The sequence below is a fragment of the Stegostoma tigrinum genome, chromosome 1 (genome assembly GCF_030684315.1).
Source record: "Stegostoma tigrinum isolate sSteTig4 chromosome 1, sSteTig4.hap1, whole genome shotgun sequence".
Taxonomy (NCBI): domain Eukaryota; kingdom Metazoa; phylum Chordata; class Chondrichthyes; order Orectolobiformes; family Stegostomatidae; genus Stegostoma; species Stegostoma tigrinum.
The window spans coordinates 5193801-5219354 of record NC_081354.1 but is presented as its reverse complement, the minus strand read 5'-3'; the positions used below and the strand labels follow the sequence as shown (position 1 = coordinate 5219354).

The window sequence follows — 25554 nt, the reverse complement described above, 5'->3', positions numbered from 1 at the left end:
CTGAGTATTCACAAACTTCTGGGATTGAGAATTCCAAAGGTTCCCAAGCTCCTAAGCAAAGAAATTTCTCATCAGCTCAGTCCTAAATTACCAGTACATTACCCTGAGGCTGTGGTGGCCTCAGGACTTTGCAGATTCTCAGCATAAATCCTATCAATCTCTCCAAGAATTTTCTACCTTTTAATGTGATGACAGGCAGAAGAGCAACATTAGGTGAGAGCTATACTCCTTCTGAGGACACATCAAGCACTCTGATGAAGGGTCTAGGCCCGAAACGTCAGCTTTTGTGCTCCTGAGATGCTGCTTGGCCTGCTGTGTTCATCCAGCCTCACATTTTATTATCTTGGAATTCTCCAGCATCTGCAGTTCCCATTATCTCTCAAGCACATGTTTGTAGCTGGTGTCATGTCTTTCTCATTATACATGAAGCAAAAGGAGTACATTCCAGCCTTGCATGTCATTTAAGTAACACAGGAGCCTGGAAAGCCAGTAGCACCCCTTTGCTTTCTCCACAGAAAACCTTGGCCTATTAGAGTTCATCTGCCAACCAGTCAGCACCCTTTTCTCCTGCAGAATAAATTGTTGTGTTTATTTGAAATTTGGCATTCTTGCATTTGTCCTGATGGATGCAAGGTGAAAAGTGGCAGCGATGTGGTACTCGTTTCAACAGTACACAAGTGAAAGGGTGAAACTAGGGCTAGATATATTCCAGGGAGCAGAACACGGGTGCTACGCAGCTATTTTACAGAAGGATTTTGCTCTGCTGGTTACACTTGAAGCTGAATGCATAAAGAAAGCAAAGTGAATGGATGATGTAAATGAAGGGAATTTGGGGGTGAAGTACGATGTAGCATCTGGGGCACAGCTCTGACATGTGTTTTTCACCATCTCGCCTAATAGACATTGCCAGCGCACGGAGCCTCTCACATTACTGCCTGATGACCCTCAGCTGCTGAAAGGGTTGGGGTCGTGATCAGACACGGAGAATAGAGAACACGCCCCAGAGAACATAAAACAGATCTACCCTCAGAGTTAACAACAGGGATCTCAAAACAGGCAGAAATGCAAGTTTCCACAACCAGAGAAATGAATATTTTAAATAAAAAAACCCCCACACTGAGCCCATTTGTGTTGCGTGTGTTCATCCAGTTGTTAGATTGCTTAGGGTTTCTTAAGATATTAACATTTATTATTTTAAAAATTTCCATTAGGTTCTAGTGGTTATTGGTCCTTTATTGCCATTTTATTAGGTTCTGTTGATGTTTTCTTTAATGCACATTGCATTTACTAATTTCTCCCACATGAATATATTGCTTTGCTTTCCCAGTGTTTGCCTTTTGTTTCTCTTTTCTCACATTACCATCCATTAGTCTAAAGTAAAGGCTACATGCCCGCAGGGACAGTGCTGCATATCTATTACATATGAGCTGCTGCCTTTCTCCCTGTGTAACACCAAGATGAGCTGTCTTCAATTTTCTTATTTTTGCACCCAGTATGCAACTGAGCAAAGCAAGCAGAAATAAATAACTTCTTGGAAACGCAATTTGAGTTTCCAGCTTGGCTCTGTGGAGTGTTCCCACCTCTTAGACAAGCCAGCTTGAGCTCGGGAAGTTAGGCACTGGCTGACATTCCCAGCGCCATACTGAGTAGGTGCTGCACTGCGTTTCAGGTGAGATTTCAACCCAAGGGCCCTCTTAGGCACATCCAAAAGATCCCGTGGCATCACGTTGAAGAAGAGCTGTGGTGTCCTGGCTGATATTTATCTCTGTGGCAACCTAGACCAAGTGACCTTGAAATGTCATTGCTAAAAGGCTGTGGGCCAAGTGTTGGAAAGTGGGATTAGTGTACATAGGTCATCAGAGACTGGATGGGCCAAAGAGTCTTTTCTGTGCTGTATGATGTTTATTTATCTGGTTATTAGCTGCCAAAGACCAGATGTAAAGTCAAATACTGAATGCTGTAATAACACAGTGTGGAACTGGAGGAACACAGCAGGCCAGGCAGCATCAGAGGAGCAGGAAAACTGACGTTTTGCTTTCTGAAGAAGGGTCCCGACCTGAAACATCAGCTTTCCTGTTCCTCTGCTGCTGTCTGGCCTGCTGTGTTCCTCCAGCTCCATACTGTGTTATCTCAGAATCCAGCATCGGCAGGTTTTACTATCTCTACTGAATGCTGTAGAGGTTCAGGACATCCTGATGTTGTGAATGGTGCTATACGAGTGCAAGTACTACAGAAGTGATTTTTAAACCCAAAGTTGATTTGAAAGGTTATACAACACAGACTTCTGCAGCAAATATCAGTGGATTGTTCATTAGGCTTTCCAAGAACGACAGGATGGTAGCAAAACCTGGTCAGATGTTCATCTACTGCCTTGTGTTGTCTTGTTGATGACCTGTCTCTATTAGATCATGTTCAATCTGCTGTTGCATGACCTTACCAGACTTGGTGAGGTCTGTAAGAACTTGAGGAGAAGGGGGTGGAGTAAAACACATGGTCTCTCGAGCCTCCTCCACCATTCATTAATGTTATGGCTGATCTTTGACCTTAATTCTCATTGCCACCTTCGGCCACAGTGCGCAGAGAGGGTCAGTGACTCTTCTGATATTTCACATGCACCCCAAGAATAACACCATAGGAACCTCAAATCGCACAATCGATACTTTAACGCTTGGATGTGTCATGAAAAATCACGTGTCAATTCTTCAAATTTCTAATCATTTTACTCATGCATGGACTGTCAGAGAAAGATAAACACAGAACATTAACTTCGAGAATGTATCAGCATCAGGATACCTTTCAAAAATCAAAATGTTACAGCCGATTATTATCAACATTCACATCATTACTTTTATTTTAATATTTCTGATATTTCATTCAGAAGTTCCTATGACATCATGAGTAGGGTATTAGTCTGGAGTGGGGTGTTACTGACCACGACATTCTGACAGCAATGAATTAAAATAAGCAGAAATACAGACATCAACCCAAAGTGCTGCAAATTTAGTTGTGCATCATTTCATCTCCCTCATAGTGCCAGGGTCTGTGGTCCTCCAGCTCAGTTCATCTGAATGCAACTTTCTCAACCCTCTTTCACTGAACTAGAAAATGGCACTACGAAAAATCCCAGCTACTATTTTGTTGCAAATATAAATCAGAAAATCAGTTGCATTGCGCGCTACACCACACTGGAGGATGAAACTAGAACCAGGGGGCATAGCATCAAAATAAGGGGGAGCAGATTGAGGACTGAGTTGAGGAGAAGCTTCTGTTCTGAGGAAGGGTCATCGGACCTGAAATATTAACTCTGACTTTTTCTACCCAGGTGTTGCCAGATTTGCTGAGCTTTTCCAACAACTTCTGTTTTTGTCATTGAGGAGAAACTTCTTCACCCAGAAGATTGTGAATCTGTGGAATTACCTGCGCAGTGAAGCAGTTGAGGCTTCCTCATTGAATGTTTTTAAGGCAAAGACAGATAGGCTTTTTGAACTGTAAAGGAATTAAAGATTGTGGTGAGCGGGCGGGTAAGTCGAGCAGAGCACACTAAAATATCAGCCATGATCTTAAATGAATGGCAAAGCAGACTCGATGAGCCAGATGGCCAACTCTTCTGAAGAAAGATCCAGACCCGAAACGTCAGCTTTCCAGCTCCTCTGATGCTGCGTTCCTCCAACTCCACACCTTGTTATCTCAGAATGTCCAGCATTGGCAGTTCCTACTATCTCTGGCCTACTCCTGCTCCTATTTCTTATGTTCTTGTGTTTTTATAAAGTTTCCATTCACTCACCCAGAAGTCTATTGCATTAAGAAAACAAAAGGCTAATCAGCCAAAATGCGGCTGCCTTTATTAGGAAACTACGTGTCATATCTCCGAATTTGCAAACAATACCTCGGAACAGGAGTAGGCCATTCAGCCCCTTGAACCTGTTCCCCCGTTCAACAAGATCATGGTTGATCTGTGGCTTGAATATCCATCTACCTATCATTAGCCCATACTCGTTTATGGCTTTGCTTAACATAATCTCAGATTTAAAACTAACAACTGATCCAGCATCCACTGCCATCCTTTTAAGACACAGCTGGGTGGGACGGCTAGCTGTGAAGAGGTTACAAAGAAGTTACAGGTAAGATTTGGGATATTTAGGTGAGGGTGCAAAGACATGGTACAAGATGCAATGTGGATTAATGCAAGTTATCCACTTTGGTTGCAAAAACAGGCAGGCAGGTTTACTGTCAGAATGGTGATAGATTGGGAAAGGGGAGATGTATGCAACAAGACCTGGGAGCCCTCATACTGAGGGTAAGCATGCAGTTGCAGTGGGTAGTGAAGAAGGCCAGTGGTATGTTGGCTTTCATAGCAAGAGGACTCCAGTACAGGAGCAGGGATGTCTTGCTCGAAGTATATTGAGCATTTTTAAAAGCTCACCTAGAGTATAATGTGCAGTTTCATTCTTTTTATCTAAGGAACGATGTTCTGGCTATTGAGAGAGTTGTAACAAACGTTTATCAGATGTATTCCTGATGTAGGAATGAGGTAGCAGAAAAGGCTGGATCAGTTGGGAGTTTAGAAGAATAAAGGGGGAATTTCAGGGAAACCTGTAAAATTCTGACAGAACTCGACAGGTTAGATGCAGAAAGGATGTTTTTGATGACAGGAGGGTCCAGAGCCAGGGGTCATAGTCTAAGGATAAATGGGACTAAGATCGACGATCAGCCATGATCATATCGAACAGGATCAAAGGACCAAATGGCCTCCTCCTGCTTCTATAGCTTCCCTTCTTAGATTTGGAGTTTGATTTCAGAGAATTAATCTTTGCCACAAACACGGGTTTGGCTGAAAAGACTGTACAGACAAACAAATAAGGGTGCGGAGAGTTTGAAATGTACAGTGGCTTGGAATTTAAATTCTACCAGTTACCAAAAAGTGGGATTTGAACTCTTTTCCCAAGAGCATTAGTCCAGGCCGCTGGAATTCCAGCCCATTTAGGACTTCAATGAGGAACAGTTTCTTTACTGCGTACCGTTCTGGTTGCCACATTACCAATAGGATGTGGATCTTTTGGAGAGGGTGCAGAGGAGGTTCACCAGGATGTTGCCGGTATGGAGGGCGGTAGCTATGAAGAGAGGTTGAGTAGATTAGGATTATTTAGATTAGATTAGATTTGATTCCCCACAGTGTGGAAACAGGCCCTTCGGCCCTACAAGTCCACACTGCCCCTTGAAGCATCCCACCCAGACCCATCCCCCTATAACCCACACACCCCTAAACACAATGGGCAATTTAGCATGGCCAATCCACCTAGCCTGCACATCTTTGGACTGCGGGAGGAAACCAGAGCACGTGGAGGAAACCCACGCAGACACAGGTAGAATGTGCAAACTCTGCACGGACAGTTACCTGAGGCTGGAATTGAACCTGGGTCACTGGCACTGTGAGGCTGCAGTGCTAACCACTGAGCCACCGTGCCGCCAAACTATTTACTTTAGAAAGACGGAGGTTGAGGAGGGACCTGATTGAGGTCTACAAAATCATGAGAGGTGTAGACAGGGTGGATAGCAAGAGGCTTTTTCCCAGAGTGGGGGACTTAATTACTAGGGGTCATGACTTCAAGGTGAGAGGGGAAAAGTTTAAGGGTGATATGCGTGGAAAGTTATTGACGCAGAGGGTGGTGGGTGCCTGGAATGCATTGCCAGCGGAGGTGGTAGAGGCGGGCACGATAGCATCATTTAAGATGTATCTAGATGAATACATATACGGGCAGGGAGCAAAGGGATACAGATCCTTGGAAAATAGGCGGCTGGTTTAGATAGAGGATCTGGGTTGGCGCAGGCTGTACTTGCGCTGTAATTTTCTTTGTTCTTTAACTCAGAGCAAGCATTGTTGGAATTCTGTACCTGAGACAACTTTGGAAGCTCGATCATTGATCAGATCCAAGGCAAAAATCAGGACTATGAGGATAGTGTGAGAGAACTGGTGTAGAGGTAGATGGTCAGTCAAGATCTGTTTAAATATCAGAGCAGATTTGATAGGATGAATGGCCTACTCCTGTTCTTACATTCCTCTGTCATTACCTCTGGTAATGGATGGCCATTTGTGCCAATATAATCTTTCTGGGCTTCTATGGAGTGGAATTAAAACACACAAAGCACCTGAAAATGCTGACAGTGGGTTCAAGAAGGCAATTTGACATCAGACTCCCTCCAAGAGACTAGGAATGGGAATAAGTCCTGCCCTTGAGATGGAAACACCCACAACTCTGGGGGATGAATTTCAATAATGGGCGGTGGCTCCGTGGTTAGCACTGCAGTCTCACAGCACCAGGGACCCGGGTTCAATTCCAGCCTCGGGTGACTGTGTGGAGTTTGCACATTCTCCCCGTGTCTGTGTGGGTTTCCTCCGGGTGCTCCGGTTTCCTCCCACAGTCCAAAGATGTGCAGGCTAGGTGGATCGGCCATGCTAAATTGCCCGCAGTGTTCAAGGGTGTGTGGGTTATAGGGGAATGGGTCTGGGTGGGATGCTCCAAGGGGCGATATGGACCTGTTGGGCCGAAGGGCCTGTTTCCACCCTGTAGGGAGTCTAATCTAATATCCTCCATCTATTCCCAAAAAAATGACCCCTTTAAATGGAAGTGTAAACTCCCTTCATTGGCTGAAGGAATGCTTTGAGGCATCTGAAATGGTGAAAACCATTGCCGAAGTCCAAATACTTTCTTTTTATATAAATGATTGAACTACATTGCTGCTTCTTCACTGTCACTGGGTCAAAAACATTGGAACGCACTCTCTAACAACGTCGTGGGTATCCTTACACCCCATGATGTGTCAGTGCTAGACACAATGTTTACGAATATCCTTCCAAACCCAGGAATACTTCCATCTAGAAGGTCAAAGGCAGCAGATACATGGGAAGCCCACCACCCCCACAAGTTGCCCTCCAAACTGTTCACCATCCTGACTTGGAAATATATCACTGTTCATTAAGAATTACTGGGTCAAAATCTTGAAACTCCCGGCCTAACAGCATTGTGAGCCAAACTACACCCCAAGGACTTCAGTGGTTCAGGCAGACAGCCTGGCCTTCTCCAGGCCCAGCCAGTATACTCATAAGCAAATAAAATGAACAAAATCAGAACAGGCTGGTCCAAGTCAGTAGGTCTGGCAACACCAGCGAACAGTGAAATAGAGCCAGCATTTTGAGTCCGATGTGACTTCTTCAGAACCAGGGATATTGCTGAAGACAGAGTCATATTGGACTTGAAAAGTTTAACTCTGCTTTGGTCTCCACAGGTCTGAACCATTTGCTTTTTATCTTGGTCCAACATTTCCACTTGCCTATTCTCATCCCTTGACCTTTTATTTCTGAAGTGTTTGGTGTACCTACTCTGTCCTTAGAAAGCGAGGTATTTCAGAATATAGCACAGGACGTGAATAACATTAATACCTCAGGGCTCAGCAAACCAGACAAGGATTGGCAGTCGGTGTGGAGAATCTTGGCCTTCTGTGCCCTCTGTGTGACAACCTGGGCATCGGAAATCTTTGGTAATTAAGGATTAATTGGGGAAATAGTCAAGTTTTTACTTAGCATGGACCAAACAATACTTCAAGGAAATAGCTTGGCCACATCCTAAAGACCATTAGAGTATAAGAAATGGGAACAGAAGCAGGCCATTCAGCCCCTCAAGCCTGTGTTACCATTGAATAGGATCCTGGCTGATCTACATTCCTCATGCCCACTTGCCTTTCCCCCAAAACCTATGATTCCCCAACTGATCGAGAATCTATCAGCATCAGCCTTAAATATACCCAAGGACTCAGTCCCCACAGCTCTCTGTGGCAAAGAGTTCCAAAGCCCCCCAGCCTTCTGAGAGAAGAAACTCCTGTGGAGGGATGTTCGCTTTATGTTCAGTGATAATAAATACATCCTGTATTTTTATTTCCTTTTTTCACATTCATGGGAGACCAGCATTTATTGCCCATCCCTAACTGCCCTCAGGAATGTGAAGATAAGCTGTCTCTTTAATACAGTAGAACATTCCCTAGTGCTTCATGCAAACAGACAAAGACGGAGCAAGAGTAGGGCTCTTGTCCCCTCTCTATCATTCAATATATTCATGACTAATCTGATTATTCCACATGCACCAATATCCCACATAACATTTCATCCTCTTGCTTCTTGGGAATCCTTCTACCTCTGCCTTAACCAAATTCAAAGGCTCTGCTTCCAACGCTGCTTGAGGCAGAGAGTTCCAAATAATCACGTCCCTCTGTGAGAAAGAAATTCTCCTGATCTCTGTCTTAAATGGGCGGCTTCTATTTCTTTTCACAAAGGAGTGAGTTTCAGGAGTGGTAATAAAGAGAATCTTGGCAGAAAGCCTGCTGAGGAGGTATTGAGGGAGAGAGGGAGAGTTGGAGAGATGCAGACAGGAAGTTCCACAGCATAGGCACAGCCACCAAAGGGAAAGCAATTTAAATCTGCGATATTCAGGAGGCTATGAGATGACGAAGATCAGCCTGAAAGTGACACACAGAGAGGGAGAGGTGGGATAATGACCGGGTTTGAAGAAAAGAAGAAAATTTTTACCTTAGTCTTCCTTAGTTAGAACGAAACAGATAATGATTGGAAGTCTTTTATCGAAAGTGGTTTTATTTTCAAGAAAGGGGCATATTGTTATGTTGTTCGGACATAGGAAGTTCATTGGATGATGCTTCAACTGCAATTTAGACTGATTATTTTAAATTTCTGGCAACGAGAATGATATTGCAACTGTAAGTATTGACAGGTATAGATCATCTTGAAGGGATTCAGAATGAGAAATGTTACCAGTATTATAATCTCAGTTGATGTTATTATTGGGTAAATAAGATGCAGGTTGAAATCTGCAGATCATATTTTGTGGAGTTTTTGGTGTTGATGTGGCGGTCTCTCACTGAAACATATTGCAGATTTGGTTTAACAGTAACACAGAAGTTTATTCCACAGAAGAAATGAAGATGAAAGAGAATAAACTAAATGAGATGCATATCACACAAGTTTAAAGATTTTGAACCAACCTGTAACATATAATGCTATTAATCCCAAAAAGTAGTCCCTTACATTACACTACACACCAGAGATTCTCCTCTGTCACCTCAAAAGAGTAATTTAAGCCTGATTTCAACTCCCAGTTTGTGTAATAAACAACCTCTTCCTTGATTTGTTATCTAACTGAGCCCAGACATTTTCATCCTTACATAACTCCTCCATGGGTTAACAATACACTTCTGGTCAGGAATATTTACACCCAGCTGCTACACTGAGGGAATGCATTTTGACAATTCTAAACTATCTTCTCCCTTTCTCATGGGTAACTGCTTTATACATCCAATTTCAATCAAAACTTCTGCAGAACTCCCTGGGCTGAAACTAAAAAAGAACCATTTTCCTAATTTTCCCAAGTCATGGCTGCTTTCTTTAAGCCTAAAAGACTATTCTAGAGCTATCTAAAAGCTTAATGTCTGGCCTGTTCACTTATAAGTTCTCCCAATGTAAACAAATTCCCATTATCCTCTCATAATAACTTCCTCGGTTTTCTTTTCAAGGCTATCACCATGGCTACAAACATACTTACAAGACAAGCATTAAACCTCTTCAGATGCACATAAAACAGACTAGTTCAAATTCAAAAATCCAAACTGAAAAATTAGTGGTTTTAAAATGTATGCAATTCACACGCCTTATATCAGTTCAGCTCAATGCTTATCTGTGATACCTATTTCTGACGCAAGCAAAAGATGTAAGCAAAAGCTAGGCTATAAAGGAATAAAGGGCAATAAAATTTTAACAGTCCTTCAGACTGTTGCATATAGCCAGGCAATGAAGGATAAATCTAGAGCCTAGTTTTTGCATTCTCAATATGTTTTTATTGACAAAAACACAAATTACAAGCAGGTACCTCCAAATCCGACAACCAGAGTTTTAGTCTCGCCTAAACTTTTTAAAAATTAATCAATTTAATTAAAATAACCAAAATCAATCAAGTTAAACTAAATTAAAGGATAAGTGTCCCTTACAGGTACATTGTAACAAAACTTAAAACATATATAACAATTTTGAAATTGCATTGAAATGTTGTTTCGGGTGAAGGCAACAAGGTTCAAGTGGTGCTAGCAGTTCTCTCCATGCGGATGCAACCATTGAGGTAGAGCAGACAGTCTGTTCGAAAAGCCCCCTCCACGGTCTAGGCCTGTTTATATCCGCCTTGATTAGGCCAAGCCAAAGACCTATCCTCCCATCTGCCCAAGCTTCTCCGCCCTTGGTGGTGAAAAATCAGGGTCATGGTCCTGAAGTACACCCCAAATTCCAGGAGCAGACCCCTTAGAAAATGAAACAGGATTGCAGTCCAGCCTGCACAGTGTCTACATGAAACACAGACTCCTCAAGCTCGCAGAAAAAAATACAGGGAGCAAGAGAACCAGTAAACCATCTTAATTGCCTGTTGTACGACACACATAAGGATACACTCATATATTCATACACTCAGACACACACATTTATACACACACATTCACACAAAGACACACACACACACACACACACACACACACACACACACAGACACACACACATTCATGCACACGCAGGCATGAACATGTCCGTAGACACAGATCTAACACGCACATACACACACACAAACACACACCAAACCAGCACAAACACAGTCACAGATCCAACACACTCACACAGACACACACACACACACACACACACACACACACACACTCTCTCTCTCTCTCATATCCGACAGACAGATAGATACAAAGCAAGTCAGATTGAATTCATGAGGCTCAATTTTGAAATTGAAAGCACAAGCCTGAAGTACAGTAACAGGATTTAGCTCAGTGTATTAAGGTACTTTTAGCTGTTTCAGATTCTGAAGACAAGGCAAGCTAAGTTTAAGAAAATATTGGCAGCCTGCACTATTTAAAACATTTACATTCGATTGCCTTCAGAGCCCAGGTTGAATTTCAATGGTGTAAAGACTCTGACTATCTGTAAAACACAAGCCGAAGCCTCCTGCCCACACGTTCAAACAGGTTCCCTCCCTTTTCCAAAACTCAATCTTGATTTAATAAAAAGGGCTTTCATTTGGGCTGAAATAAAATCCGTGTCACCATGGCAACGACCTTAATATGGTCGAGATCCCTTTAGCTGTTCATGATGAGGATGCAATTGTAAACAACTTTTAAAGATAGTTTTTTTATGAGGACAAAAGGGACCCTTAAAATTTGAAAGCAGATGTGCTCTGTTCAATGTAAATCCAATATACTGATGTTATCTAATAAATGTTAAACACTTTTATATCTGGCCGCTGCAGTAAAAAACTTGAAGACAGCTTGCTTTGTTCATCTGTGTTTTTTTTCCCCTAGTCGCGACATGGTTCCCAAAACACTTAGCACAGAACTGTGAACTATTCATTCTTACAGCACAGGTCTTTGACATTGCACTACACTGAGTCTTACAGCACAGCTACAGGCCATTCAGCCCATTCACCCATGCTGTGATTATGCTCCATTCAAGTCTGCTGGCTTGCCCCTTATTTCATCTCACCCTAACACTGTAAGCTTCTGTTCCTTCCTCCTCCATCTAGTTTCCCCTCAACATGGGCTCACTTAGGCCAGAAATTCATAACAGGCACTTTGGGGGAGATAACATTTGAACTGCTGAAAGAATGACTTCCTCAAATAAGACAGCAATCCTAGAGAAGTTTTCATCCTCTCTTTTCACTCATTTCATGCGATGCGCTCACAGCTGGCCAAGCTCTCCCTCATTGCTCTTGGGAGTAATGAAGGGTCAATCATAGTGCAGTGGATCTGGGGAATCTGAAGAAAACATAGTACAGTGGATCTGGGGAATCTGAATAAATTATAGTGCAGTGGATCTGGGGAATCTGAATAAATCGTAGTGCAGTCAATCAGGGGAACCTGTGTAAAACACTGTGCAGTGGATCTGGGGAATCTGAATAAACCGTAGTGCAGTGGATCTGGGGAATATGAATAAAACACAGTGCAGTGGACCTGGGGAATCTAAATAAATTGTACTGCCGTGGATCTGGGGAATCTGAATAAATTGCAGTGTAATGGGTCTGGGGAATCAGGATAAAGCATAGTTCAATGGATCTGGGTAATTTGAATAAATCATAGTGCAGTGGACCTGGGGAATCTGGATAAACTGAGGTAGACCCAACAAGTTGGGAGGGAGGTGATTGAATCAGCACCGAGAGTGTGGGTCAGTAAAAAGGTAAGGAACGGGATCGGTGATGGTAGCTTCAATCTTGTTAATGTTTTGGTAATTATTTTGATTACACGTGGTAGTTTGGCAACACTGGCAAGGCCAGCAGTTATTGGCCATGGCTAGTTACCCTAGAGAAGGTTGTGGTATGTTAAACCACTGTAAGGCACAAGTACACCCAGCAGCCAGGATTTTGCTGATGACGGAACAAGGATTCAGTCACATTTGGAAGGTTGCTGGTGGTGGCATTCCTATGTGTTAGCCGCCCTTGTGACTCTAAGCGATGGAAGTCACAGGTTTGCAAGGTGCTGGTGAGGCTGCCTTTGCAAGTTGCTCCAGTGCATCTTGTAAATGGTTAACAGTGTAGCTGCTGTGCGCTGGTGGTGGAGGGAGGGAATGTTTAAGGTGGGGGATGAAGCAGGAATCAGTGGTAGCTCCCATCGAGCAGCATGGAGAGAAAGCAGGATCAAGGCGTTGAGATAAAGGATCATATCGAAGGACTGGATGGCCTGTTCCTGCTCCCAGTTTGTATGTTTTAATCCAAGGTTATACATGCACAGAGGCAGCTGAGGAGGTAACAGTGTTGTTGAGTACCACCACCCTAACACACTGACAATTATGCCTGAGACTGATGTCTCAATCGGGACAACATACAGACAAGGAACAGAAGGACATCACGGACAGGTGATTAAGGGACTTGGGAGATGACAGCACAAGAGATGGAAGCAATGCTATTGGCCGATTTACATTCCTACTGACTTTCAGTGCCACTATTTCAAAATATCCTCCTTTCAAAGTAAAATATTTTGTCTTAAGTATCCTTGAGGCAGTGTCCTATCAGTGCATTCAATTTGTAACATCCTTGGGAGCGGCACTAAGATCAAATACTATTTTGGACTTCAATATGACAAAATGACTTCACTGAAATTACTGCTTGTAGAGAGGGACAAGTTATCTGTCACGGCTGTGTTCAAATAACTCGTATGATTATAGAATGGAATAGTCTATTACATTCCTCAGCTCCATGAACTGAAAGTTTGGTGGGGATTGGTGGTGCTATTGTCACCTGCCTGCAAGAGGACGACACTCAATATATTGCCACTTTGGAGATAGTCATTGAGAGACGTTCCTCTGGTGAATAAACTAATCCTGCACCTTATTTGCAAACTGAATCCAAGCTCTTCAGAGGTCAATGATTCATTCATCCTTCAGTGTCTCCTTCTTCCCAGATGTCAATTGAGGCACATTTGCACTTTTCAGGCAGGTGAACCATTTTGATGCACTATGAGCCAAAAGAAAATTGAATTCTTCTACTTTTTTAAGATAGAAATGTAATTCCCAGAAGTCCAATGTCATCTTTCATAAAGGAAATGCCATTTCTTGTCTGGAAACTTTTACAGCAAAAATGTTACTTATTAGTAATTGCAGACGAAACATTCCATCAGCAGCCTCGCAGACTGCTAGGAGCTGTGACACTCACGTCTTTATTTGACATTTTAAAGTCCTAATGGAATCTGACACATTTTCTGTCAAGTACAGCTTTGGTAATTATCATACCTCTTCGACAAGAGATTTAAAGTTAAAAGGTGTCATGAGGAATTAAGAATTATTTTGACACTAAAATGAGCTCATTGCTTGTGAAATGGAAGCATTTCTTTTCCAACACAATGATTTACAGTTGGCAGCACTGACGATGGCTTCCAGGGAGATGGCGAAATGGGAGAATGTGCAAGGAGGTGCCTAAATAGAGCCCAACCATAACTGAGGAGGAGGATTGGGCTCACAATCCACAGAATGATATATTCGTGATCATCCATTGCTCTCTGGAGGACTTGCAGTGCAGTGGTATTGTCCCTACATCTAGATCTGGGTCAAGTTCTATCTGCCCTGGAAGATTTGTTGTGAAATATCCAAAGAGATTGATTGAAAATATATTTTTTGACATCTGGTGCAATGTTGGGCCGGGACTGTATGTCTTTGCAATGGCACCTGACCATGGGTGGATCAGTTCAGTCATCTGGAGGTTACTTTACAGTGCAGAATGATGCCAACAGCCAGGTTCGATTCCTGTACCAACCGAGGTTATCAAGAAGATCCTGCCTTCTCGACCTCACCCCCTCAGCTGAGGTTTGGCACCCTCTAGGTTAGACCATCCCCAGTCATCTCTCTCTACTGAGAATGCAGTCCTCTGCAACTATGGTGACTTCATCTTTACTACAACCAGAAGGTCCCAAAATGGACATCTGCTAGGTGTCTTGTTCTAGGTGTTGGGTCCCTCAACTTCCCTGTCAGTGATGCTGACCTATTTGTAATGAATGGGTTAACCGTGCAAAATACGCCTAACTAGCACTGAGTCAACTGTCAGCCCCACCTCCTATATTCACTGATTTACATTGATTCTGGTTCCAACAACGACTTTCAAATTTGCATCCTTTTCCAATTCTACCGTGGTCCCACCCCATCTGTCCCTCTATAACCTTCTCCTGCAGTATAATCCTTGAAGGTGTCGACTTAATTGGCTCATGTTCCACATCCATCTCCAGTTGTAAATGCCCACCATTCAGTATTGGTGCCTTCAGCTACCTGAACCCTAAGTTCTGGAAATTCCCTCCCTCAGGTTCTCTATCTGACTACCTCTCTCTCCTTCTTTAAGGTACTCCTGAATATTGACCTCTCTGACCAAGCGTGAAACAGAGGGGCTGAAACAGACTGCAAGAAACAGAGGGGCTGAAACCAAGTTCAGCCAACCTCACATTCCCTCACACGGTTTGGTATTAATTCTGTTTGATAACTGCAGGGTAAGGTTGAGAGGGAGTGGAGTGCGGTGTTGGGGTGAAAAAGGTACAATTCAGGGGGACTTTCCCTTCAGCAAATTCTGGGCCAATATTATGACAACCGAGAACTTTCTAACACAATGGGCTCTTCCCAGATTGACAATAAATGAAATGACTAGGGAACAGTATTCACTACTTACCCAGCAAAAAGAGTCTGTCCTTCTAGATGCAATGCTCAAATCCAGAGGCAATACAAACTGTTTATTTTCTTTACAGTTAAACCATGATAAAATGCCTGCGCTAACACTGCACCTCTGTGCATACAATTTGCCTTCTGGCATTCTACATAGTTAGTAGATGTTTTGTTTTCCAAAGGCACTGATATGAAGAGGGCTTCTGCCTATTCTACAAGTTACTGGGATATCTTATTTGCTTTTTTTACCAGCATCATATCACTCCACCTGTGATCAGGCACATGAACCCCTTCTCAATAAATGCTTAACAAAATTCATTGGAGGTCCATTGGTTCAGTTGGCTGGACAGCTGATCTCTGATATAGCACGATGCTAACAGTGCGGATTCAATTCCTGCTGAGGTTACCATGAAGGATGAGGTTACCTTCTCCTGAGGTGTGTTGACCCCTAGGTTAAGCTCACCACTAGTTGTCTCTCTCTCTCTATAGAGGGAGTGGAACGCAAAGGGTGATTCATATGTGAATGAACAGCCAGAGGAAGTGGTAGATGCAGGTGCAGTTACAACATTTAAAAGACATTTGGAGAGTTACACGAATTGGGAAAGGTTTACAGAAATATGGGAAGCACACAGGCAAATGGAACTAATTTGGTTTGAGAGACCTGGCTGGCATGGGCGAGTTCGACTGAAGGGTCTGTTTCCACGCTGTGTGACTCTATTACCATTGTGACTTGAAAACAATCACATTCTATGTTATCAGGGGAACATATAGCTGCCTTTCTATCTCACTTGGAGTAGCAGTAGGTCTTTTGGCCCTTCAAACATAGCAGAGATGGTAGTGCAGGGATTATAGTAATCCAGAAACTCCAGACTATGCACTGTTGTTGGGTTTCAAATCCCAGCACAGTGAAATATGAATTCAATTAATAAGTCGGAAATTAGAATCTAATCTAATAGTGACCATGTCTCAATTGCTGTAAATACCTATCTGGTTCATTTGTGTCTTTTAGGGAAGGAAATCTGCTATCCTTATCTGGTTTGGTCTACATATGACTCCAGACCCACGGCGATGTGATTAGCTTTTAACTGACCTCTGAAATGGCCTAGCGAGCTAGAAATTGTTTCAAAAACTGCTACAAAGTATAAAGAAAGAACAGACAGGCCACCAGCATCAACCTAGACACTGGAAACTCTCCAAGCCACTGAACATCCCAGCTTGGAAATATATTCTGTACCTTCAGTGTTGCTGGTTCAGAATCCTGAAACTTTGTCCTTAATGGTATTAGCTACTTACAACACACGGACTGCAGCAGTTCAAGAAGGCAACTCACCACCACCTTCTCAAGGGTGACTAGGAACAAGCAATAAATATTGGCCTAGCCAATGATACCCACATCCTGTGTTTGAACTAAAAGAAATCATGACTGATCGTAAAGCTCTACGCCACTTTCCCACTATCTCTATATTCCTTCATGACACCAGTCTCCCAAAATCTATTAATTTTTGACTTGAAGCTGCTCAATGATTGAGCTTCCTCAGCACCTTGTGGTAGAGAATTCCAAAGATTCACCACCCTCCTGCGGAAAATCCTCCTCTTCTCAGTCTAAACTGGGCTACCCATTAGACTAGGTTATTGTGGGCATTCCCCCCAAGGTGAGTCAAAACATTTGACCCACCTTCAATAGCTCTAGCAGAAACAGTCTGATAACATGGGAGTGTGTCAGAATGAAGATGTAGATATCTCTATCTCTAGCTATAGTTCTAGTACAGTACCAACACCGGCATCCACCCAACAAGTTGGAATATTGCCCAGGAATGTCCTGTCTACCAAAAAAAAGGACAAACAACCCATTTGATGATTTCAATATTCTGTTTCACCTCTTTCTCCACTGTTGCTGAATAAGAAATAGCTTGTGTTCATATGAGAAACCGTATTTTCAACAGCCTTGACTGGCAGCTAGTAATACACAGGCAATTTATTACTAAGCAGCATAATTGTAATGTTTGGATACCGCTTCCAGTTGCAAAGATGTTTTGGCAATATACAACATAATGTTTATAACTATACTGGAACATTGCAAAATTTTCAGCCATAGATTATCTATGATTTTTTAACACCTTTTTGTGTTAAACGATTAGTCCATGCACCTAGCAATCCCTCAAAGAGTGGTGTAGCACTTTTAATGCATAAAACATCCCAAAGCAGCTTCACAGGAGTATTACTAAATGTTAAATAAAATTGGGGCTGATTAGCTCAGTTGGTTGGACAACTGGTTTGCCACTGTAGTTAATGGTGAGGGTTAAATTGCTGTATCTGCCAAGATTATAATGAGGGACTCTCCGTCTCAACTTCTCCCCTGACCTGAGGCGTGGTGATCCTCAGGTTAAACCACCACCAGTCATCTCTCTCTAATGAGAAAGCAGCCCTGTGGTTTGATAAGATTATGGCAACTTTAGCTACATACTCATTGCTGAGCTACAGAAGGAGCCACAAGCACAGTTTGGTGAATGAGGGAGCTTTTAAGGAGCAGCGTCAAGGGAGAAGGAGAGGGTTTCAGAAATTTAGAGAGAGAATCCCAGAGCTTGCAGCCCAGACAGCTGAAGTCACAGCCGTCGCTGGGGACGTTATGACTCAGGAGGTGTAAGAGGCCAGAAGGAGACGAGCACAGAGATCTCAGGGAGTTGTAGGGGATGACAGAGGTAAAGAGGGGAAAGGCCACGGAGGTCAACGAGAATGAGAGGCAAGCATTTCAAAGCAAAGGGACTCAACAGGCCAGCAAGCACAGGGTGAGTGAACAGAGCTCGGCGAGAATTAGGATTCAGGCTTGTGCTCTGGGTAACGTTGATAACGTTGTGTGCAGCCCAGACTGGATTTTAAAAGTGACTTTATTAATTGAGGGCGTTCAAAGGTACACACATTAGTGGACTCATTAGCCAGAGTTCATCTGCTCTGACCTTCGTTTTTCCTTTTTTTTTCCTTCTTTCTTCTTGGGGATATCCTGAATTCTCGGCCTCAAAGTGACTCAGGCTCCTGGCTTCAGCATGGACCTGGTGTGGCATTCTCCTGGCCCGGTGTGGGGGTCTCTCTCGGGCCGGTGTGGGGGTCTCTCTCGGCCCGGTGTGGCGGTCTCTCTTGGCCTGGTGTGGGGGTCTCTCTCGGCCCGGTGTGGCATTCTCCTGGCCAGGTGTGGGAGTCTCTCTCATCCCGGTGTGGGGGTCGCTCAGCCCAGTGTGGAGTGTCTCTCAGCCCAGTGTGGGGGTCTCTCTCGGCCCGCTGTGGGAGTCGCCCAGCCCGGTGTGGGAGTCACTCAGCCCGGTGTGGGGGTCTCTCTCGGCCCGGTGTGGGGGTGTCTCAGCCCAGTGTGGTGGGGGGTCTCTCGGGCCAGTGTGGCATCCTCCTGCATCAGCGTAGGGGTCTCTCTTGGCCCGGTGTGGTGGTCTTTCTCAGCCCAGTCTGGGGATCTTCCTCGGCCCGGTGTAGGTGGGTCTCTCTTGCCCAGTGCGGCTTCAGCATGGGCTTCCACCCTTGAGATGATTCCAGAGGGTTTTCCCAACCTCAAGAGCCTCGAGGTGAAGTCCAGCACAGCCTGGAGGCCAAGAGCCAGTATGGACTGGGTTGGAAGGAATGTTTTCTGATGTATTTATTGATCTATTTTAGAAATTATTCCTATGATCTGTAATGCTGGACCTTTCATTTCTTTACTTTTCTGATTTTTTTTTTCCCTAAGAACTTGTATTGAAGAATCTGTACCTGGGTATCTTCGTACTTAAGACGGTGCCATTACTGGCGACCTGTGAACTTTTCACTATACTCATGTGAGTACATGTGACCATAAAGTTAATTCTAATTCTAATCAAAATGAGACACACAAACAAGGAACTGGACTAGGCCATTTGACCCTACTAGACTGCACCATCATTCAATAATATCGTGGCCGATCTGATTTTAAACTCAACTCTATTTTCCTGCATTTCCCTGATAATCTTCCATTCCTAATAACAAAAGCTGTATGATTCTGGCTCTGAGATTCAGTATTCTGACTTATTGCTCTCTGATGAAGGGTCGAGGCCCGAAACGTCAGCTTTTGTGCTCCTGAGATGCTGCTTGGCCTGCTGTGTTCATCCAGCTCCACACCTTGTTATCTCCATCATCTGCAGTTCCCATTATCTCTGATCAGTATTCTGACTTAGTCTACTCTATTGCAGAAAGCAGTTGGTTGGCTGATAAAGAGTTTTGAGATGTGAATGGCTCAGTATGAATATAACTGACTTTTTTTTCAAACTGAGCATGTACATTGTGACCAGTTTATAGTATGGGCTGAATGGCGAAAGCTGAAAATTCAATATAGCTTGTCACATCTGTTTTTTAAGGTTATTTACAGGTTTGATTAAGGTTAATTATATTTTTATTATTACAGCATTTGGGAACTCTAAAGTGGAAGTGTAACAGATTTTTATTGAACACAGCAGTCGAGACGCAAAACGTCAGCTTTCCTGCTCCTCTGATGCTGCTTGGCCTGCTGTGTTCATCCAGCTCTGCACCTTGTTATCTCAGATTCTCCAGCATCGGCAGATTTTTATTGTTAGCTTTCCTAAGGTCTGGCTCTTTTGTTTCAAACAAATGCTCAGAAAGCCATTTTGAACAGTAAGCCCAAGGCAGCATTTCCAAGAAATCACGTTATTTTAACTAAATAACTAACAGGCCCAAAAAAGAGGTAGTTGCTAAGATGCTAACTAAAAACTGAAAGTACTGCGAATGCTGTAAATTTGGAACAAAAACAGATTTGTCTGTGAGGTAAAAAGTCAGAGTTAATGTTTCAGGTCCAGTGACCCTTCCTCAAAACGCTCTAAGGGTCATCGAACCTGAAACATTAACTCTGACATTTCTTTCTTCACAGATGCTGCCAGACTTGCTGAGCTTTTCCAGCAGTTGCTAAGATACTTGCTGATTTGAGTTTTACAACCCAGAGAGAGAAAGAGAGTTGGGCTGCAAGACATAAAGGATCATGGGCACTGTGACAAAAAGTCTGCAACAGCAGAGGTGCTGATGGTTTAGAAGTCTCTAAAACAGTCAGGTCTGAAGGGGAGAAGTCCTGAGTTGCCTGGAAGCACAGGAAGGAGGCATGGAGATTTCAGACAGGAAGACATCCTACAATACTATTGAAAACATCAGTTTCAGGAACCCATGATCAGAAGTAATAGTGAGCTGAGTTAGCATTTTACTGGGGAAAGACACGAAGTGAAAAAAATAGCATCCAGTAAATTCAAAGAACTTTGCTAAAACGGAAACAGTTCCAGTCCTGCCAGCTGAATACACCACTTCAGTGTGGAGACAGAGGCCATCATTCATGAGGTTTGGGCATGCAACGTTCTTGTTGGATGATCAATCATGATTGTACTACACAGTGGAGCAGGCTTGAAGGGCTGAATGGTCTGCTCTATTTTCTGTGTTTGTTTGTTAGGGGTTGTTAGCTAATAAACCTGTCCAAAAGCCTCATACTCTCCAGGACAGAATTCAAAATGGGGTGTGTCTCAGATAGGGGAGGGGGGAGGGAGGGTTATGTGACATTGCCACTTGCCAGCCATTGGTGAGAAGCTTTCGGGTGTACACATTCTCCTGGTTGCAATGATAGGTCAGTGAGCTAATGGTGCTCCTGAGCGTTCTAGCTCCTCTGATGTTTGAAAGTGTGACTCCTGGCAGTTCTCTAAGAGATAGTACCACAGTTGTGACCATTGTGGTACATTGGTAACTGTGATGTGACACTGATTGCATCCTCCAATCTTCCAGCAACTCACCCGTGGCTATCAATGATACAAATATCTCAGCAAGGGGCCCAGCAATCACTTCCCCAGCTTCCCACAGAGTTCTGGGATACACCCGTTCAGACCCCGGGGATTTATCCACCTATATGTGTTTTAAGGCTTACAGAACATATCCTCTGTAAAGTGGACACTTTCCAAGATATCACTACTTATTTCTCCAAGCTCTCTCGGCTCCATATCCTTCTCCACAGCAAATATGAAATACTTGCTTATTAGTGTGCCTACAGTCTCCACAATTAAGTTCTAGGTTTCTTACCCAGCATCAACGAATGAAAAGCTGATATGTTTCCAAGTCAGGATGGTATGTGTGCGATAATGGACAGAAGCTCGCAGATGCAGACCTTCCCCTACAATCTGCTGCACATCTTTTGATCTATAATCCATATTAACATATATTTAAGCAGGGAGCAGTCTATTTGGCCCAGTGAGCCCATACTGGCCCTCTAAAGAGCATCCCACCCACTGCTTAAACATGTTATTTCCCACGCACCTGGATTGCACATCCCTGGACAATTCGAGCATGGCCAACCCCACCTAGACTGCACATCTTTGAGCTGTGGGGGGAAACTGCAGCACCTGGAGGAAACCCACACTGACACAGAGAGAATGTGCAAACTCCAAATGGACAGTCACCCAAGGATGGAATTGAACCCAGGTCCCTGGCGCTGTGAGGCAGCAGTGCTAATCACTAAGCCACTGAGCCTGCCCCATCGAATCACCACAATACAAGGAGAAACCAAAGGCTATGCCATTGAATGCTTGCTATGGTTTCACATCGATGTAGTTTGAAATAATGTTCACACCAGCAAATCGCATCTTACCTTCTGGATCAAATTCCTGCATATTTTTAAAGACATTTTGACTGCATGAAGAATGGCAAGAAGTAAGAATTTTCCAGCCTCACGTCTACAGTACATCATCATTGACGTAAATCATTTTTTTAGGGAATGTGATTTGCATGTTCTATACAATACTCATAAGTCAATTCACGGTATCAAAGGATAAATGCGAAGTGATGCATTTTGGAAGGTCGAATTTGAAAGCTGAGTACAGGATTAAGGATAGGATTCTTGGCAGCGTGGAGGAACAGAGGGATCTTGGTGTGCAGATACATAGATCCCTTAAAATGGCCACCCAAGTGGACAGGGTTGTTAAGAAAGCATATGGTGTTTTGGCTTTCATTAACAGGGGGATTGAGTTTAAGAGTCGTGAGATCTTGTTGCAGCTCTATAAAACTTTGGTTAGACCGCACTTGGAATACTGCGTCCAGTTCTGGGCGCCCTATTATAGGAAAGATGTGGATGCTTTGGAGAGGGTTCAGAGGAGGTTTACCAGGATGCTGCCTGGACTGGAGGGCTTATCTTATGAAGAGAGGTTGACTGAGCTCGGTCTCTTTTCATTGGAGAAAAGGAGGAGGAGAGGGGACCTAATTGAGGTATACAAGATAATGAGAGGCATAGATAGAGTCGATAGCCAGAGACTATTTCCCAGGGCAGAAATGGCTAGCACGAGGGGTCATAGTTTTAAGCTGGTTGGTGGAAAGTATAGAGGGGATGTCAGAGGCAGGTTCTTTACGCAGAGAGTTGTGAGAGCATGGAATGCGTTGCCGGCAGCAGTTGTGGAAGCAAGGTCATTGGGGTCATTTAAGAGACTGCTGGACATGCATATGGTCACAGAAATTTGAGGGTGCATCCATGAGGATCAATGGTCGGCACAACATTGTGGGCTGAAGGGCCTGTTCTGTGCTGTACTGTTCTATGTTCTATGTTCTATGTAAAGTAAACTTCTCGCAAGGCAAAACTCAGTTACTGATTTACATAGCTTGGCATTCAAAACTGTCCAAACAACAGCAAAAAAAATCACAGACGAAAGTGAAACTCATTTAAATGTTTCCGAACTGAAGCTCCTGGGCCATGACCATCTCATCCGTACACTGCAATGATTTTTTTTCAAGCCCCATTAAAGAGAAACGGTGTAAAATTCTGCCAGCACTGCATTGTCCTCACTTCCTCGGGCTGTTTACTTGAAAATGCACCAATTGTTTATAAGGCTGGAATAGTTTTCTTTTTCAAAAATAATTGCTGGTCTGATTTTGAAGGCTCTCTCTTTTTTCCCCTTGATTTAATACCTTTGATTGATATTCCAGTGTTTTCTTTTAAATATAGTTATTCCAATCCAGCAGTTGTTGATTTCCTCATTCTCTGTGTTCCACTTTCTTGCATCCTGCAAACCCTCCCCTGTCAATGAGGTGGGGAAGGCATAAAAACCCCTAGTCGCTGGCCATGCTCCTCTGTAGGTAGCCTCTACGTTTTAAGTAAACTCCGCTCATGGTAATTCTCTGCACTGAGGTCCCTTGCAACTACCAGACAGAAATCTTTACCCCCGGCTCTCCATCCATCCTGGGGGATGCAGCAGCTAAGAATGAGGTGTGACACCCACTTCTTAACATCTTCCCCAATGCCCAGCCCTTCTCCACAAGATCTCAAATTCCACAGCGTGGAATGTTTTACCACTGTCCACATTGAATTCCAATAAAGTCCAAATGATAAGCAGTTGACCCAACACAGAAGGAGGCCATTCAGCTCATTGTGGCCATGCTAGCTTGTTGTAAAGAGCCATACCACTAATCCCACCCCTCCATCCTTTCCCTGGACACCTGCAAGGCATTTCGTTTATCACATTTTCATCCAATTCCTCCCCGAAACTTATCATTGAATCTGCTAGCTGCGGCTGAATCCAGATCATAACATCTCACTGGGCAAAACAAGAAAATTGTCCCCTCGATCCTCTTTGGCTCTTTCACAAATCGTCTCAGGTCTGTGCCCTCTGAGTGCCAGGGGTTCTCCCCCTGTCTTTGCCTCTAGAACAGGAAACAAGATCGGACTCAGGCCAGAGGGCAACGCCGGCCACTTACTGTTTACTCAGCCACAGTGCATTTTTGAGCGAAGTTGCAAACCTTTACTGACCTCGTGGGGCACTTTTAAATCACCAAAACCTTTTCAATAGAATTTCCTTTCCATTTTGTACCTGTAATGAGTGTAATTAATCTGTATGAAATTTCAGCAAGGACTTTCAAGTACTCCTGTGTCACTTTAGCTTTGGAGAGTTGGATGCGAATTGCATTTCTTTCTTAAGTTCCTTCTATTTTCCCTCCAATGATTGAGGAGTCAATTTAAGCAAAAGCCTGTTTTCTGCATTCTGTCAACTAGCAGATGAAACAAACCCTTCAAGCATCACTTCACACTGCCAGTATGTTTCTGTTGATCAGAAAGTCAAGGTAACTAATAAAAAAAAACAGGCTTCTTGTATACTGTAGGAACTATACAGGAATGAAGTAATTGAGACTCTACATCAAACCAGCAACCTTTCAAGGCACGCAATATCACTGACTTTGAAGATCGCCCAACAATTTGGAGGTGATTATAGAGTGGCTACAGTGTGGGACTGTGCTTAATAAATACAAAACGTTTATGTTGGTTTTCAGTAATGCTTTTAAGAGGTCACTCTGCTGATTTAAATCTTATAAGGAAATAACTTGTATCTATTTAGTCATTTTAATTACCTTTCCTTTAGGATATCCTAAAGCACAACACAAACATAGTTCCTTCTGTAATATTCAGAAATGCAGGAGACACCATGCACACAAAAAGCATTCCCAAACAAAATGAAAACAATGAGCAGATAATCTGCTGTCAAGTGAATGCGGGGGTGGCACAATGGCTCAGTGGTTAGCACTGTTGCTGCGCAGTGTCAGGGGCCTGGGTTCAATTTCACTCTTAGGTCACTGTCTGCGTAGAGTTTGCACATTCTCTCTGTGCCTGTGTGGGTTTCCTCCCACGGTCTAATGTGCAGTTTTGGTGAGTTGGCCATGCTAAATTTCCGCTCAGTGTTCCAGGGATGTGCAGGATAGATGGGTCAGCCATGGGAAATACAGGGTTACAGAAACATGGTAGGTCTGGGTTGGAGAGAGATAATGGGAACTGCATTTGTGCTCCTGAGATGCTGCTTGGCCTGCTGTGTTCATCCAGCTTCACACTTTGTTATCTAGGTCTGGGTTGGATGCTCTTTGGAGGGTTGGTGTGGACCCAATGGGCTGCCTCTGTACTATAGGGATTCTATGATGCTGGATGAGGGATAAATGCTGATCACAGAATTCCCCAGCCTTTCATCAAAAAGTTCCACATCAAACGTTGCTTGATGCTGAGAGATGAAATGGGTCTTCAGTGTATATGTTCTTTGAGAAGATAGCCCCTCTGATATTGGGTAAACTCCTCAAATTGGCCCTTCCAGCCCACTCCACCATTCAATATGATCATGGCTGATCATCCAACTCAGTCCCCTGTTCCCGCTTTCTCCCCGTGATTCTGTTTAGTCCTAATAGCTACGTATAACTCTTTCCTGAAAGCATTCAATGTTTTTGCCTTGGCCACTTTCTGTTGCAGGGAATCCCACGGACTCACCACTCTCTGGGTCAAGGAATGAGCTAAGTTGCAAAACTAT

The 25554-nt window shown here is 43.5% G+C and overlaps 1 long non-coding RNA gene across 1 annotated transcript in view; it reads right to left on the bottom strand.

The window, feature by feature from the left end:
- The window catches only part of LOC132210058 (uncharacterized), a 43750-nt gene extending 21702 nt beyond the window's left edge, over positions 1-22048 (bottom strand). The window contains exon 1 of the long non-coding RNA XR_009446237.1: positions 21876-22048. This is a non-coding gene — a long non-coding RNA (uncharacterized LOC132210058). The remainder of the gene's footprint in view (positions 1-21875) is intronic.
- Positions 22049-25554: the final 3506 nt, after the last annotated feature.